This window comes from Geotrypetes seraphini, chromosome 4 (assembly GCF_902459505.1).
Source record: "Geotrypetes seraphini chromosome 4, aGeoSer1.1, whole genome shotgun sequence".
Classification (NCBI taxonomy): Eukaryota; Metazoa; Chordata; class Amphibia; order Gymnophiona; family Dermophiidae; genus Geotrypetes; species Geotrypetes seraphini.
The window spans coordinates 1,637,414-1,655,718 of NC_047087.1; the positions used below are offsets into that span (position 1 = coordinate 1,637,414).

General features: G+C 51.1%; 1 protein-coding gene across 2 annotated transcripts in view; it reads left to right on the forward strand.

Annotated features, from left to right (window-relative positions):
• Positions 1-18,305, forward strand: part of ATXN1L (ataxin 1 like) — a 68,197-nt gene that overhangs the window by 15,882 nt on the left and 34,010 nt on the right. The window contains exon 1 of one of the 2 annotated variants that reach the window (XM_033942094.1): positions 8,393-8,542. The exons of the other annotated variant lie outside the window; for it this stretch is intronic. The gene's annotated coding sequence lies outside the window, so the exon portion shown is untranslated. Of the gene's footprint in view, positions 1-8,392; positions 8,543-18,305 lie in introns of those variants that run through there. 2 annotated transcript variants of the gene reach the window in all.

The following is an 18,305-nucleotide window of genomic DNA, read 5'->3' on the forward strand; positions in this document are numbered from 1 at the left end:
TCCCCCCATAAAAGGGGAGGAGCCAACGGCGAGGAGACCAGCTGTTGGAGGTTAGACGGTGCTGAGCAGCTCAACTGGACCCGAAGCACGTGGGGAGGAAGCTGAGCGGAGTTGAGCTACGATAGCAGTAGGAAACAGAAAACAGCAAGAGGGGCAGAGAGAATCAGCAGCGGAGAACGGAGAGAGGCAGATTCAGTGGATAGCAGCGAGAGGGGCAGAGAGAATCAGCAGCGGAAAAATGGAGAGAGGCAGATTCAGTGGATAGCAGCGAGAGGGGCAGAGAGAATCAGCAGCGGAGAGAGGCAGATTCGGTGGATAGCAGCGAGAGGCAGATTCAGCAGAAAGACAACAGCGCTGAACAAAACAGGCACAGGGGAAGCAGATCAGAGGGAAAGAAGTCGAGGGGAAGAGGCGAGAGATAACTCCGCCCACCCCCCGACGTCACCAGCTGAACTCCCCCCATAAAAGGGGAGGAGCCAACGGTGTGCAGCGAAGGCGAGCGGCAAAGGCGCTCGCTTTAGCGAGAGCGCCTTTGTGAAGGAGCCTTGAGAAGGAGCCCAGGCAGTCCAGCAGCAATATCTAATATTTAACTTCTGTAATTTAACCCACAGGAGCACATCAGCACTTTACAAGAGCGATGGAGGACCCAGGATCCCAGAGGTACTTTCCGGTATACTGCACAGAGTGCAATATGTACGACTACCTCCCCTTGGGAAGGCGGGAGTACATATGCAGTTGGTGTCAGGAACTGGAAAGCCTGAGGATGGAGGTCGGTAGACGGAAGGTCAGGGTCCAGGAACTGGAGGGACTCCGCACCACAGAGGAGACGAGCTGGTCAACCAAGGACACAGACGGAGCAGGCTCCAGTGTGGACCAGGTGAGGGACCTCGAGAGATTCATCGATGAGGCCTACAGGAAGGTGGAAGGACAGGACCAGCAGCTGCACAGACGGATGTTGGCAGACGAGACCCAGGATCCACAAGGCGACACCGGGGAAGGACCTAGCGGAGGAACCACACAAGTGGAGAAGACCGCGACTCACCGGGACCCCGAGGGAGAGACACCGCACTACACCAGGGACACGGACCTGAGACAGAGGAGGTTGCTGAGACAAGGGAAGTCTGCTATTGTTGTGGGAGACTCGATCTTGAGAGAGGTGGATAGTCACGTAGCCGGAGGAAGGGAGGACCGGCTAGTGACTTGTCTCCCAGGGGCCAAGACACGAGACATCACTGATAGGATTGAGAGGATCCTGGACGGAGCAGAGACAGAGGAGACTGCGGTGATAATCCACGTCGGAACGAATGATGTGAGCCGGAGGAACTTCAGCATGGCCTCACTGACTGACCAGTTCAGGGTCCTGGGACGAAAGCTGAAGTGGAGTACACGGAGGATAGCATTCTCAGAGATCCTGCCTGTACCGAGAGCAGATGCAAAGAGGCAGGCAGACCTCCAGGCTGTGAATGCATGGTTGAGGAGATGGTGCCAGGAGGAGGGCTTCCACTTTGTGAGGAACTGGACGTCCTTCTGGGGAAAGAGTAAGCTCTACCGGCGGGACGGCCTGCACCTGAGCACAGCGGGAACTAGACTACTGGCAGCCAATGTGAGGAAGGAGATCGAGAGGGCTTTAAACTGAGGAGAGGGGGAAAGCCGACAGCTGATCTGATGTTGACGCTTCGGACAACAGTATCCAGAACAGATGCTGAACGGGCTGACTGCAGGGAGGAAGTAGAGGGACCGGTGGATCTTGTGATCAGACAGCGAGGGAAACATCAGGTAAAGGGAGCTTGCTGGGAGGAGACTAAGGGGCATGGAGATAGGGGGACTGGGTGGCACGAGGGCGAAAGCTGAGGGCAATATAGGGGTGCCACAAGGCGAAGGGGATCAAACAGAGGCTCAAGGGATGATAGCCCAGGAGGGGGCCGGTAGGGCTAGAAAACCCAGAGGAAAAGCGGGGAAGCAGGGTGGTGGGAATGTGGGGAAGCTGAAAGTTACGAAGGTACAGGCTGAGGGCAAAGCAAAAGCACAGGGAACGGGAGAACTGCCCGAAACTCAAGGGGAGGCGGCCCAGGTAAATGCAGAGGTAAATGCAGAGGTGGAGAAAAAACGACGGGACCTGCGGTGCTTATACGCAAATGCAAGAAGCCTCATGGCCAAGATGGGTGAACTAGAAGTCGTGGCCAAGGGGGAGGACCTGGATATAATTGGAATTACAGAAACCTGGTGGACAGAGGAAAATCAATGGGATGTGGTGCTGCCGGGGTACAAGCTCTACAGGAGGGACAGGACCCACAAGAAGGGGGGAGGCATAGCACTATATATAAAGGACTCTATCTACTCGGTCGGGATGGATATGGCAACGAAGGCAGAGGCAGAGGGGCTGGAATCGCTATGGGTCAAATTGCCGAGAAACAAGGGTGCAGACATAAAACTGGGGCTGTACTATCGCCCACCTGGTACGCCAGAAGGAGTCGGACACGACTTGGAAGCTGAACTGAAACAAGAATGCAGGACTGGAAGTGTAACAGTGATGGGGGACTTCAACTACCCGGGGATAGACTGGAGTACAGGTCACTCCAACTGCACTAGGGAAACAGGATTTGTAGAAGCTGTGAGGGACTGCTTCATGGAGCAACTAGTCACGGAACCAACGCGAGGGGGTGCTACTCTTGACCTCATCCTAAACGGATTAGGGGGGCCTGCAAGAAGGGTAGAAGTGGGAGGACCACTAGGCAACAGTGACCACAACATGATCAGATTCACATTGGAAAGGGGGACACCCACGGTAAGGAGGACCGCAACAACTGCGCTCAACTTCAGGAAAGGGAACTATGTTGCTATGAGGGAAATGGTGGGGAGGAAGCTCAGAAACATCTTTAGGATGGAGACTGTAGGAAGCGCCTGGACCCTATTCAGGGACACCCTGCAGTAAGCACAAAGAATGTACGTCCCCAGTTTCAGGAAAGGCTGCAAGAACAAGCGGTCAAAGGACCCGGTTTGGATGTCAACTGAGGTAAAGAGGGCAATAAATGACAAAAAAGTATCCTTCCGGAGATGGAAAAAGGACCCAACGGAGGAAAATCACCAGGCGCACAGGAAATACCAAAAGGAATGCCACCGAGAGGTTAGAAAAGCAAAAGGGGAATACGAAGAGGGGCTGGCCAGGGAGGCGAAAAACTTCAAGGCATTTTTCAGTTACGTAAAGGGGAAGCGACCAGCGAGAGAGGAGGTGGGGCCATTGGACGATGGGGATAGGAAGGGAGTGATTAAGGAGGATAAAGAGGTAGCTGAGAGGTTGAACACATTCTTCTCGTCGGTTTTCACGAGCGAAGACACATCTAATATACCGGACTCAGAGGAGCTCATGAGTGGGGAACAGGCTGAAAAATTGGAGCACATAGAGGTAAGTAAGGAGGATGTCCTCAAACAGATAGACAGGTTAAAATGCGGCAAATCACCGGGCCCGGACGGGATCCACCCAAGGGTTCTGAAGGAACTAAGACAAGAAATAGCGGGCACAATCCAGCATGTTTGCAACCTATCCTTGAAATCTGGAGAAGTACCAGAGGACTGGAAATTGGCGAATGTCACACCTATCTTCAAGAAGGGATCAAGGGGTGACCCCGGGAACTACAGACCGGTGAGCCTGACTTCAATTATAGGGAAGATGGTGGAAGCTATGATCAAAGACGGCATCTGCGAGCACATCGAGAGGAATGGCCTACTGAGAACAAGCCAGCACGGATTCTGTAAGGGAAGGTCGTGCCTAACGAACCTTCTGTACTTCTTTGAGGGAATAAGCAGTCGGGTGGACAATGGGGAACCCATAGACATCATTTACCTCGATTTTCAAAAGGCTTTCGACAAGGTGCCACATGAAAAGCTGCTTAAGAAGCTGTGGAACCACGGGGTGGGAGGGGATGTGCACAGATGGATCAAGCACTGGTTGTCGGGTAGACTGCAGAGGGTCGGAGTAAAGGGCCAATATTCTGACTGGCGGGGAGTCACGAGCGGTGTGCCACAGGGATCGGTGCTGGGGCCGTTACTCTTCAACATATTTATCAATGACCTGGAAAAGGAGGCAAAGTGCGAGGTTATAAAATTTGCAGACGATACCAAACTGTGCGGCAGAGTTAGATCCAGGGAGGAGTGTGAGGACCTGCAAAGGGACCTGGACAAGCTGGAAGACTGGGCAAACAAATGGCAAATGCGCTTTAACGTGGAAAAATGCAAGGTCATGCATATAGGGAAAAAGAACCCGTTGTTCAACTACAAATTGGGGGGGGCATTGTTGGGAGACAGCAGACTTGAGAGAGACTTGGGTGTACTGGTGGATGCATCACTGAAGCCATCTGCACAGTGCGCAGCAGCCTCAAAAAAAGCCAACAGGATGCTGGCCATCATAAAGAGGGGCATAACAACCAGGACGTGGGAAGTCATCATACCATTGTATCGAGCGATGGTGCGTCCACATCTGGAATACTGCGTTCAGTATTGGTCGCCGCACCTCAAGAAGGACATGGCGGTACTTGAGAGAGTCCAAAGGAGAGCAACGAAACTGGTAAGAGGGCTGGAACACTGCCCATACGCCGAGAGGTTGGATAGGCTGGGGCTCTTCTCTCTGGAAAAAATGAGGCTCAGGGGAGATATGATAGAGACCTTCAAGATCATGAGGGGCATAGAGAGGGTGGATAGGGACAGATTCTTCAGACTGAGGGGACAACAGGTATGAGGGGACATTCGGAGAAACTGAAGGGAGATAGGTTCAAAACAAATGCAAGGAAGTTTTTCTTCACCCAAAGGGTCGTGGACAATTGGAATGCGCTACCGGAGGAAGTGATCAGGCAGAGTACGGTACAGGGATTCAAACAGGGATTGGACGGATTCCTGAGGGATAAAGGGATCGTGGGATACGGAGAGAGGTGCTGGGATGTAACACAAGTATAGAAGCTAACCAGGTAATAAGTATAGAGAGCCAACCAGGTCGTGCATGTGCAAGACCGGAGGGCTAGGACTTTGATGGGAAGATAGGACTTCAATGAGGAACCAAGGTGGCAAGGGGGCCCCTTCTGGTGATTCAGACAGGTCGTGACCTGTTGGGCCGCCGCGGGAGCGGACTGCTGGGCAGGATGGACCTATGGTCTGACCCGGCGGAGGCACTGCTTATGTTCTTATGGGAATGTGTCTCGTGGGCCACCTACAAGAACCCTCATAAATATAAACTAAACTAAACCTTGTGTTTATATACCGCACCATCTCCACGGATGCAGAGCTCGGCACGGTTTACAGGAAGTAGGATGAGAGAGGAACTATAGTGGAGAGATTAAGAGTTAGGTGTAAAAGGGTGGGGGAAGGGGGAGAGGCCTAAGAGGGGGGAAGTGTTACAGTTTTGAGAATAGCCAGGTTTTTAGGTGTTTACGGAAAAGTTGGAGGGAGCTTGAGGTTCGGAGCGGGGAGGTGAGGTTATTCCAGATCTCAGTGATTCTAAAGGGGAGGGATGAACCAAATTTGCCTGCATGGGAGATACCTTTTGTGGAAGGGAAGGATAGTTTAAAAATTTGGGACGATCTGGAGGAGGTAGGGGTTGGGGAGTTCCAGGATAGAGGGATTACGGCAGGAAGGATGCCATGTAGGATCTTGTAGGCTAGGCACGCACATTTGAAGTGGATCCTAATATCCCCTAATACCCCCTCTGCCTCACTTACTTTAGGTCCTAGCTCCGGCCCCTTGTGTACTACAGGCCACTGCAATCCCATGGTTTTCACTATCACTGACCCACATAACTGGAATGCCAATGTCCAAGGCCAGAAGGCCAGAGACCGCATGGCATTGTATATTGATAGTAAAAGGTGAGACCCAGGTACTGTTGTATATGTCTGTATTGTATCCCACTCACGTGCTTCTGTCCATCACTCTGTGGTGTTTCCCCAGTTTTATGAAAGTAGATAAACATAGAAACATAGAAATAGACGGCAGATAAGGGCCACGGCCCATCTAGTCTGCCCACCCCAACGACCCTCCCCTACCTTTCTCTGTGAATAGATCCCACGTGTCTATCCCATTTGGCCTTAAAATCAGGCACGCTGCTGGCCTCAATAACCTGAAGTGGAAAACTATTCCAGCGATCAACCACCCTTTCAGTGAAAAAGAATTTCCTGGTGTTCCCGTGCAGTTTCCCGCCCCTGATTTTCCACGGATGCCCCCTTGTTGCTGCGGGAACCTTGAAAAAGAAGATATCTTCTTCCACCTCGATGTGGCCTGTGAGATACTTGAATGTCTCGATCATGTCACCCCTCTCTCTGCGTTCCTTGAGTAAGTACAGCTGCAACTTATCCAGCCGTTCCTCGTACGGGAGTTCCTTGAGTCCCGAGACCATCGGGTGGCCATTCTCTGGACCGACTCCAGTCTCAGCACATCCTTACGGTAATGTGGCCTCCAGAATTGCACACAGTATTCCAGGTGGGGCCTCACCATGGATCTATAGAATGTCATAATGACTTCAGGCTTACGGCTGACGAAACTCCTGCATATACTGATATTCCTGTAATCACTAGAAATCTGTTTATACAGTTTACTGAAATTATAGGTCAGACTCTTAATGTTAGCAACTGTTTTGTATGAGGAGGAACTGGTATGGGAGAACAGTGGCCATGGGAGGCAAAGCAGCTGGATATGTTAAACCTGACTTCACAGAACCTCACTTTTACATCAGGTCCACGACCTTCATGATGGGCTTTGCGAACCTCCATTGTTGCTTCCCACTGTCTTGAGCGCCCTTCAGACACTGCTTAATGAAACGTCCTATGAATGATGGCCAGCTCCTGATAGTCAATATTGGCTCTGTGATCTGTTTGCCAACTTTTGGTTGCCTGCTAACTGGACTGGTACATGTGTACTTGGCATGACCCACCCCAGCTTCTTCCTGTTACTGCTGGCCGATGGTGTATCGGTCTACTGCCACTAATTCCCTTACAATAGGTGAATGGGGAGATGACTGTCCTGCAGAATGGATCATTGCTGTTTACGGACCTGACACATGGGCCGAGGATGACACCTGGGGCTATCGGACCCCAATCTATATGCTGAACCTTCGTCTACAAGCTGTACTCGAACTGATAACTAATGAGACCGCCCAAGCTTTGAGTACCATTGGCAGAGCGAATGCTAAAATGCGCACTGCTATCTATCAGAACTGCCTAGCTCTAGACAGAAGGTGGTGCCTGAAGCAAATTCAACCTCTCCAACTGCTGCCTTGAACTTGATGACGATGGTAAAGTGATTGAGGAAATTGTGGATCGTATCACCAAACTGGCTCATGTTCCTGTCCAGATCTGCCGTGGCTTCACTTCAGACTGGCTCTCTGGTACCTTCAGCTCCTGGTTGCCCTCTGGTTCAGCAATGAAGACCATCTTGCTGGTTGCCGCCCTGTCTTCTCTGCTCCTTTGCTGCGTGCCCTGTGGTCCCCATAGCTATAAGGCTGCTCCACCTAACTGTTGATTCTGCTGTTGACCGTTCCACTGCTGCTATGACCCTTGCACTTCCCAAGAATCAACCAGTCCCTACAACTGATCCTGACCTTCCTCCTTCTTGTACTTTATCAGGCTCGTCTCCTTCCTCATTCATTCGACTAGCCTGAAAGGGGGGACTGAAAGAGTCTGGGACTGGTTTTCCTAAGTGTTGAACTAAGTTTTCTCTTTAATAAAATGCTGAATTATGTTTAGCTGCAGACCTAACTTATCTCATGTTCTAGCCTACCTGCACTGGGTGTTAGCTTGGACATTCAAACTTCTTATGGCTATCTCAGCATAAACATGTAACAGAAAGACTGCAGGGCTTAGATAAGTGACCTGCTAGTGTGAGCTTATCACCAATGACTGTTAAGAAAAGTTTTTTCTAGAATTCAGTTGTATAGCCAGAAGAATGTATAAATATCTCTGTAACTTCCTGTTTTCGGGACTTCTGAAGCCAGCTTGGAGCTCAGGAGTCGCATATGTATGCTAATAACCATCTGTCTCTAAGTTTTGTGGCTGTCAAAGTGACCTTTCAGGAGTAGCAGGCAAAGGGGACTGGAGTTTCATGGCAGGAACACCTTGGTCTGGCCGTGGCAAAGTGAATTCCCAGGTTACTCTTTTAGAAGTTGAAGCAGCTATACGATTTGGCAAACCACCAGATGCCCCTCAGCCCCTGCCGGAGTAGAGTAACGGGTGGATCTGAACTGCGAGTGTCTGCAGGTGGGCTATCACCTTGGTGAAATGGAGATCGGTCTCCAGAGAAGCCATCAGGTGATCCCCCCCCCAGTGAGAGGGAAAAGCGCTTTGAAACCTCCCAAAAGGCAGTCTTTCAATCCCACCCTCCGAGCCTAAAGGAAGTGCAAGCGCGTGCCTTTGCCGTTGTACGTGACGTCGTCTCCGCTCTTGAAGGGCCGTCAGCGTTGTGCGCCGGGGTCGGAGGTGAGGAGGCGGGGCCGCGGCTGGAGTTCTGCAGGGCTCGGCGAAGAGCGCTCGGGACCAGTCGGGGCTGGAAACCACCATGAGATGGAACGGTGAGAGGAGGGAGAGGGAGAGGGGCGGCCGGAATACCGGAGAGTCCAGCTGCCCTTGCCCACACCAACATGAAGGCCGAATGGCCTTCGCCTCATCCTATGCCCGCTCTATCACATCTCCCCTCTCCAAGATCTTTAAGTATGCCCCACACACCATTTTAGCAGCCTTCCTTTTGAAGGTGGGGCCTCCAGGACACAATATACAATACAGTACTCCCCTGAAATTCACGGGGGTTCCATTCAAGAAAAGTCAGGCTCCACCAATCAGGAGCTGCTTTGACAGACTGCGAATGACGAATGAGGTCTCAATACCGCCTTTTTCCTCTCCCTATGCACCCGTCACCTTTTCAACCTGTTTGGCCCATGGACTTCCAGTATCTTACAGGATAACCTATCAAATCTGTTTATGAGCTTTTAAAACACTTCATTTCTCATACCCTACGCCCCCACTCGATCAGCATTAAGTTCACTCCTTTTACAAAGCCGTGCTAGCAGTTTAACGCGCTTAATAGCACGCACTAATTTGCCGGCTACCTCCTCCTCTTGAGCAGGCGGTAGTTTTTACTGTGCGCTAAAACCCCTAGTGCTGCTTCTTAAAAGGAGCCCGTAGAGTTTGTTTGTTTGCATGTTGTAAAAGATTTCTTGAGAGAACTCTCTCTTTTCAAGCTGATAAATTGAATGGTTGGTTTGGAAAAATTATGCTAGGAGCTTCCTCCTATCTTGATTTTAGAAAATTATTGAAGACCCAATTATTTCATAAATTTGTATCCTAATAGTATTCTGTCATCTTTTTAAAATCTTATGCATTCTTATGTTTTATTAACTGATGTACTTCCATTTTAAATTGTATTCTTCGCTGTATGATCAGTTTTAATTTGTTGTGAATTGCCTAGAACCATTCCTGGTTAGGCGGTATATAAAAAATAAAATTATTATTATTAATAATTAACAGTCCCCCCTCTCAAAGTCATTAATACAAGACGACAATATATTTTTTCAGTCACAGCACCTCAAACATGGAACTCTCTTCCCACTTATTTAAGAGAGGAATGTCTTCTTGACAGGTTCACCTCCTATCTATGACTCTTTAAGATAGGATAAGCTCCTTTCTGATTTTAACTCTATTTCATATCCCTCTTCTTTTTTTCTCTCCTTTTTCTTTCTCAGATCCCTACCTTATGTTTTCCCTTATTCGTTTCTTTCTATTGTATTTCTTACCTCCCTTCTCCATTGGCAATGTAAGTATTGATATGTTAAGTCCATGTCGAATATATTGTACTTCCCTGATTGTTTTTAAACTTTTTACTTTTTGTACATCACTTAGAAGTAAGATTAATCAAATTTTAAATAAAACTTGAAACCTTTAAGATCATTGCATACAATCACACCCAAGTCCCGCTCTTCTGTCGTGCACATAAGTTCTTCACCTCCTAAACTGTACCGTTCCCTCAGGTTTTTACAGCTGAATTGCATGACCTTGCATTTCTTAGCATTAAATTTTAGCTGCCAAATTTCAGACCATTCTTCAAGCTTCGCTAAGTCTTTTACCATTTTTTACACCATCCAGCGTGTCTACTCTGTTGCAGATTTTGGTATCATCCGTAAAGAGGCAAATTTTACCCGACAACCCTTCAGCAATATCATTTATAAAAATGTTAAAAAGAATAGGTCCAAGAACAGAACCTTGAGGCACGCCACTGGTAACATCCCTATCCTCAGAGCGATCTCCATTGACCACTACCCTCTATCATCTTCCACGCAACCAGTTTCTGACCCAGCCTGTCACTTTGGGGCCCATCCCGAGGGTATTCAGTTTATTTATTAGACATCTGTGTGAAACACTGTCAAAGGCTTTGCTAAAAATCTAAATACACTACATCTAGCGCCCTCCCTCTATCCAATTCTATGGTCACCCAGTCAAAGAAATTGATCAGATTTGTCTGGCAAGACCTACCTCTAGTGAATCCATGTTGCCTCTCGTCCTGTAATCCAACGGATTTCAGAAACTTCACCATCCTTTTTTGTTTTTCTTTCAAGATTGTAGTTCTTCCCTTTATCCCAGGACAAGCAGGCAGCATATTCTCACATGTGGGTGACGTCATCTACGGAGCCCCAGCGCGGACAGCTTTTCAAGCAAACTTGATTGAAGTTTCAAGTTTGCTACACTGCACCACGCATGTGCATGCCTTCTTGCCCACTAGAGGGCGCATCCCACCTCGTGGTCCTCAGTTCAGTTTTTTCCGCGGAGCCAGAAGCCCTGTGGAAATTGAGCTCCTATTTTTCTGCCTTCTGACACCGCGTCTGGGTTGTTTAGCTCGGTCGCTGTGCTTTATTTATTGTTTTTTCCTTCTTAGCCGTCGTTTTTCGTCGAGAAAAAAAAAAAAAAAAGGTTTGTTTCCTCCGTTCGGCTCCGGGGGCTCCCGGGAGCCGCGGCCGCGGGACTTCGTTCGTTCCCGGCCCCTTTTCTTTTTCATGTCCCGTCCCTCGATGAGCTTTAAGAAATGCACCCGGTGTGAGCGGTTACTATCCATCACTGACCCCCACCGGTGGTGCTTGCTCTGCCTTGGACCCGAGCATCCGACTAATTCCTGCGATCAGTGTTCCACTCTTCAGGCCAGAGCGCTCCGTCGACGCCGCGCCAGGATGGCGGAGCTTTTTACAGTTGACTCCGCGCCCGGGAAGGCCTCGACGTCGGCCTCGGCTTCGGCCCCGGCCTTGACCTCGGCCTCGGCGCCTTCGGCGTCGCCGCGTGCCTCGACCTCGACCTCGAAACCGACGCCTGTGACCAAACCTGCCTCGGGTAAGTCCTCTTTTCCATCCCCGACTCCAGGGTCGTCGAAGAAGCCATCCTCGAGTTCTTCTGCGGCGGGTGGGTCGTCCTCGGCCCCGCCCAGGACTCCGGCCACTAATGCCCCGAGGGAATACTCGAGACCGAGGTCGCCCTCCAGGGAGCATCCCCCGGCCTCAGACCTGCCTACTATGGTCGGGATCCCGGCGTTCCAGGACCTGCTCCGAGCATTGATTTCCTCGGAGCTGTCTGGCGCCCTCGAACAACTGCAGCGGGCTGCGACCTCGACTGCTTTTTCCTCGGGGGCACCGACCTCGGCGACCTCGGTCTCGACTCCCTCGGTCTCGGCTACCGGGGCACCACCGACCTCGACCTTGCCCTCGACCTCGACCTCGGGGGCCCTGCCTGAGAGCAGCGTTCGGCCCCGGGACAAGGTGCGCAGAGTGAGACGGATTTCCTCCTCCTCCTCCTCGAGGTCCTCCCGGGGTTCCTCGCCCTCGGGCCGGCCTCGGGCGAGGCGTCGCCCGAGGAAGCCAAAGCATTCGCGAGGCTCTCCTCGGCGACGTGGTCGCTCCTCGCCGCTCGGGGGCGAGGCCTTGTGGGTTTCGGAGCTTTGTCTCGACAACCCCAGGCTTCTCCGTTCCCCTGCGAGAGGGGGTTCTCGTGACTCCTCGCCGAGGAAAAGGGGGCGTGCCTCGGTCCCTCGGACGCCTGGGACGTCTCCCAGGGGTTCTTCGAGGCAGAGACGTTCCCCGACCCCCTCGAGACCATTAGATCTGGCCTCATGGGGCTCGGGGTCCGGTAGGGAGCCACGTTATTCTCACGAGGCGTCCCCCTTTTGTTCGGCGGAGAGGTCGAGAACTCCCTCCCCGCCGGCCAGGCAGTCCTCCTTCTCTAGCTTTGTGCAGGACATGGCGCGTGCCTTGGGCCTGGACCTCATGGCTGGGTCGCAATATACTAAAGAGTTCCTCGAGGAGCAGGACCTTCCTGCTCCCCCACGGGAATCCCCTCGGCTACCCCTGAACAAGGTCCTTCATCAGACCTTGCTTAAGAACCTGACTTCACCTCTTACAGTCGCAGCGGTGCCGTCTAAGATGGAGTCCAAGTACAGGACGATACCACCCAAGGGGTTTGAGAAGGCTCAACTCTCCCACCAGTCTCTACTGGTCGAGTCTGCGCTCAAAAAGACGCAACCCTCCCGGGTTTCTGCGGCGGTTCCGCCCGGCAGGGAGGGTCGGACCCTTGACAAGTTTGGTCGTCGCCTCTATGCCAATTCCTTCATGGCAACCAGGGCGTTAAATTATGCCTTTACCTTTTCCTCCTATCTACGTGGCATGGTAAAGGAGCTGCCCCAATATCGTGAGGCCTTGCCGGACTCCCGCAAGGAAGGGTTCGACAGGTTTATGTCCAACCTGTCTCAATTGTGGTTGTACCTTTTTCATGCGGTGTACGATACGTTTGAGCTGGTATCGAGGGTGTCGGCCTTTGCGGTAGCTATGCGCCGGTTGGCGTGGCTACGCACCCTCGATATGGACCCAAACCTGCAGGAACGCCTTGCGGACTTGCCTTGCGTGGGGTCCGAATTATTCGATGAATCCCTGGAGGCGGCGAACAAACGGCTCTCGGAACAGGAGCGCTCGTTAGCCTCCTTGGTCCGTCCGAAATCTCGAGCCACGCCACAGAAACCTTTCCGGCCTCCCCCGAGGAGGTACCCCCAAAAGTCGACCCCGGCTTTTTCAAGGCCACCGCCTCGGCGCCCCCCTCGACAGGGCAGAGGGGGACAAACCAAGACTCTAGCGCAGGGTCCTGCCAAGCCAGCGCCGTCCTTTTGACGGGATAGGCGGATGGGGCCGGTCCCCCTCCGCCATCGCGCCGGACCCCCTTCCCATAGGGGGTCGACTCCGGTCCTTTTACGCGGCCTGGACCGAGATAACATCCGACGCTTGGGTGCTCCGGACCGTCTCAGAGGGCTACTCTCTCAACTTTTGCTCTGCGCCGCCGGAACATTCACCGGGGGCTTGCCCATGCAACCGGACCCAGCTCCCCGTCCTCATGGCTGAGGCCAGGGCCTTGTTGAGGCTTCGGGCGGTGGAACCTGTTCCCTCCGACCAGCGGGGGCGGGGGTTTTACTCCCGTTACTTTTTGGTCCCAAAGAAGACCGGGGACTTGCGCCCCATTCTAGACCTCAGGAAGCTCAACAAGTTCCTGGTCCGGGAGAAGTTCCGGATGTTGTCACTTCCGGTATTATATCTTCTTTTGGAGGAAGGGGACTGGATGTGCTCCCTGGATCTGAAGGAAGCGTACACCCATGTTCCGGTGCATCCCGTTTTCCGCAAATTCTTACGGTTCCAGGTGGGCGAGCTGCACCTGCAGTACAGAGTCCTCCCCTTCGGCCTGGCCTCGTCCCCTCGAGTCTTCACGAAGTGTATGGTGGTAGTCGCTGCAGCTCTAAGGTCTCGGGGGTTCCAGGTCTTCCCTTACCTGGACGATTGGCTGATCAAGGCCCCGACCAGGGAAGGAGTTATCTCAGCGACCCTACAGTCTATCGCCTTCCTTCAACGACTGGGGTTCGAAATGAACTTTCCCAAGTCCCAATTATGCCCGACCCAATCACTTCAGTTTATAGGCGCAGTGCTGGACACTGTTCGCCTCCGTTCATTCCTTCCTCCTCCGCGGTTGGAGGCTTTGGTTCGGTTGGGTCGTCTGATCCTTCAGCTGCCGATGGTGTCGGCTCAGCGCATGATGATGCTTCTGGGCCACATGGCTTCTACGGTCCACGTCACGCCGTTCGCCAGACTGCACATGAGAATTCCTCAGTGGACTCTGGCCTCTCAGTGGCGCCAGGAGTGCGATCCGGTCTCTTCTCGCATAACGGTGACTCCTTCTTTGAGACGCTCGCTCCGTTGGTGGACCGACTCTTCGAATCTTTCCGGGGGTTTGCTCTTTCTCGTCCCTCCGCATCGCAAGGTTCTGACCACGGACTCTTCGGAGTACGCGTGGGGGGCCCATCTCGACAGTCTGCAGACCCAAGGCCTGTGGTCGGTGGAGGACCGGCGCTGTCACATCAATGTGTTGGAGCTTTGCGCCATCTTTCTGGCGGCTCGAGCTTTCTGCCACCTGCTCCGCGATCAGGTAGTCCTCGTGCGAACGGACAACCAGGTGGCCATGTATTATGTGAACAAGCAAGGTGGGACAGGCTCTTGGTCCCTTTGCCGGGAAGCTCTGCGCCTTTGGGAATGGGCGATCTCCCAGAACATCTTCCTACAGGCGGTCTATATACAGGGGGAACAGAACTGCTTGGCAGACAAACTCAGTCGGCTTCTCCAGCCGTACGAGTGGTCACTCAACTCCAGAGTCCTGCGCGAGGTCTTCGACCGCTGGGGGACTCCACAAGTGGACCTGTTTGCCTCCCCGGAGACTCGCAAACTACCCCTGTATTGTTCTCGGATGTACTCCCCGGACAGTCTGGAAGCGGACGCCTTCCTTCTCGACTGGGGAGGGAGGTTCCTTTATGCGTTTCCTCCTTTTCCCCTGATCTTGAGGACGTTGGTTCGTCTCAAATCGTCCAGAGCCACTTTGATTCTCATTGCGCCTCGGTGGCCTCGTCAACACTGGTTCTCCCTGCTTCTTCAACTCAGTGTCAGGGAGCCTCTGCTTCTGCCTGTGTTTCCCTCTCTGCTATCTCAGAGTCGGGGTTCGCTGTTACATCCCAATCTTCAGTTGTTACACCTGACCGCTTGGTTCCTTTCCCCTTGACTTCGGTCCCGGTTTCACGGTCGGTGCGGGAAGTTTTGGAAGCCTCGCGCAAGGTCTCGACCAGGCTTTGTTATTCCCAGAAGTGGACCAGGTTTTCCTCCTGGTGTTCCTCGCGTCATCTGGATCCGGATTCGGTCCCGGTGTCTTCGGTACTGGACTATTTGTTACATTTGTCTAATTCCGGCCTGAAGACGACATCTGTCCGGGTACATCTCAGTGCCATTTCGGCTTTCCATCGGCACTTGGATGGACGTTCTCTTTCACTTCATCCTCTGGTGACGCGTTTTATGAAGGGTCTAATCAATGTTTGTCCCCCTCTGAAGCCTCCTCCCGTCGTTTGGGATTTGAATGTTGTCTTAGCTCAACTGATGAAACCTCCCTTTGAGCCTATCGACAAGTCTCTCCTGAAATTCCTTACTTGGAAGGTGGTATTTCTGATTGCCCTCACATCTGCTCGACGGATTAGTGAGTTGCAAGCTTTGGTTGCGGACCCGCCTTTCACTGTGTTCCATCATGACAAGATGGTTCTTCGCACCCATCCAAAATTTTTACCTAAAGTTGTGTCTGATTTCCACCTCAATCAGTCCATTGTCCTTCCTGTGTTCTTTCCTAAGCCCCACTCCCATCCTGGCGAGACGGCGCTCCACATGCTTGACTGTAAGAGGGCGTTGGCATTTTATCTCCAACGTACCAGGTCTCATCGGAAGGTTCCTCAATTATTTTTGTCCTTTGATCCTAATCGTTTAGGACACCCTGTTTCCAAGCGCACCTTGTCCAACTGGTTGGCTGCTTGTATTTCTTTTTGCTACGCTCAGGCTGATCTTACGCTCCCGGGTCGAGTCACGGGGCATAAGGTCCGGGCGATGGCAGCTTCAGTTGCTTTCCTCCGATCTACTCCTATGGAGGACATATGTAAAGCTGCCACTTGGTCTTCGGTTCATATGTTCACCTCCCACTATTGTCTGGACACTTTGTCCAGAAGCGACGGCTGGTTTGGCCAGTCGGTGTTACGTAATCTGTTTTCCTAAATTGCCATCCTCCCACCTGCCCTTTTTTGGTTGGCTTGGAGGTCACCCACATGTGAGAATATGCTGCCTGCTTGTCCTGGGATAAAGCACAGTTACTTACCGTAACAGGTGTTATCCAGGGACAGCAGGCAGATATTCTCACAATTCGCCCGCCTCCCCGAGGATGGTTTCTTTGCTAGTTATGGAACTGAAGACCACGAGGTGGGATGCGCCCTCTAGTGGGCAAGAAGGCATGCACATGCGTGGTGCAGTGTAGCAAACTTGAAACTTCAATCAAGTTTGCTTGAAAAGCTGTCCGCGCTGGGGCTCCGTAGATGACGTCACCCACATGTGAGAATATCTGCCTGCTGTCCCTGGATAACACCTGTTACGGTAAGTAACTGTGCTTTCTTTCCTATTGTTTGAAGTAAATCCATGTCTTATGTGTTTTACTAAGCCACTTTGGTTTTGTCTAGTATCCCTGATTTTTAATCTGTTTTTATGTAAATTTTATATTGTACACCGCTTAGAAACCTGATTAAGCGGTTTAAAATTTTTTTAATAAACTTGAAACTTTAGAAGCATTTCCATTCATTTGCTTACCACAGAATTCAGACTTACTGGCCTGTAATTCCCTACTTCTTCCTTACTTCTACTTTTATGTAGAGGGACCACATCCATTCTTCTCAAGTACCACTCCTGACTCTACAGAAGCATTGAAAAGGTCAGTCAGCGGAGCCACCAGAACTTCTCTAAGTTCTTCAGCACCCTCGGATGTATACGATCTGGCCCCATCGCTTTATCTACTTTTAATTTACTATGCAGGTAAACTGGGAAAATCCCTTCTCTTCAAAATCACAGGACTTTGGAACATAGAAACATAGAAACATAGAAAGATGACGGCAGAAAAGGGCCAAGGCCCATCAAGTCTGCCCACTATAGACCCTCCCCTTAAGATTAGCTAGTGTTTTGCCCTGACCCTCTTAGGGATCCCACATGGGCGTCCCATTTATTCTTAAAATCTGGCACGCTGCTTGCCTCGATCACCTGCACTGGAAGCCCGTTCCACCGATCAATCACTCGCTCATCATCCCACTGCGGAATATGGGCTCCCTCCAATTATTCCGCAAACAACTGAAAACTTGGCTTTTCACCAAATTGTAATTCTATCCTCCCCCCTTTTTCTTCCCTTCTACATATAAGTTCATGTAAACCTTTTCCTTCTCTACCTATATTTTAAGTTCTTGTAAACCGTGTCGAACTTCATATTAGTGGAGATGATGCGGTATATAAACTTAAGATTAGATTAGATTAATTTAGCTAGCTCCCCACAAACACAATCCTCTGAAAATTGATCAGGGTCTACCACTGCACCATCCCTATTCATGTTTGTCTTCTGTGGTCCCATTCCCAGAGCTTCAGCTGTGAACATAGAACAGAAATATTTCTTAAGCAATAAAGCCTTTTCTTTATAATAATAATAACAACACTTTATTTATATCCCGTCATACCTTTTCAGTTCAAGACGGTATACAGTAGCGGAAAAGTACAAAGTGGATAATGAACCTTTTCGGTTCTAGACAGTATACAATAGTGGATCCAGTAGTGGATAGTTACAAAGTGGGATTGTGGGGACAGTTATCAATACAAGTAAGAGGGTAGGGAGAAGAAGGAAACAGAGGGGTAAGTGGAAGTAGAAGGGGGAAAGGGGAAGAGAAGCGGGAAGAAAGGGGCGGAGGGGCTTTTTAGAATGGGTCAGGGGCTTGGAGGATCCGACGAACTTGTCAAATAAATGGGTTTTCAGTGCTCCTCTGAGAGCTTGGTACATTGGGGAATTCAAGAGGAGGTTGCTTAAGGTGTTGTTCCAGATGCCTGCTTGGAAGGAAAGTATTCTATCAAGGAATTTTTTGTAGTGGCATCTCTTGGGAGTTGGGAATGAGAATCTCAGCGTTTTGCAGGAGGGGCGGGTTTTGTCCTGTAGAATGAAGTGATTCAGGAGGTAGATGGGCGAGATGCCGAATAGTGTCTTGTAGCAAAGACAACCAAATTTAAAGATGATTCTAGTCTCGATCGGCAACCAATGCAGTTTTCTGTAATATGGGATTATGTGATCAGATTTTTTTCAGGCTGAAGATCAGATGCACCACCATATTTTGGATCATTCTTAGTTTTTTTATGGCTTTCTTTTAATGAGATCCTAGGTATGCAATGT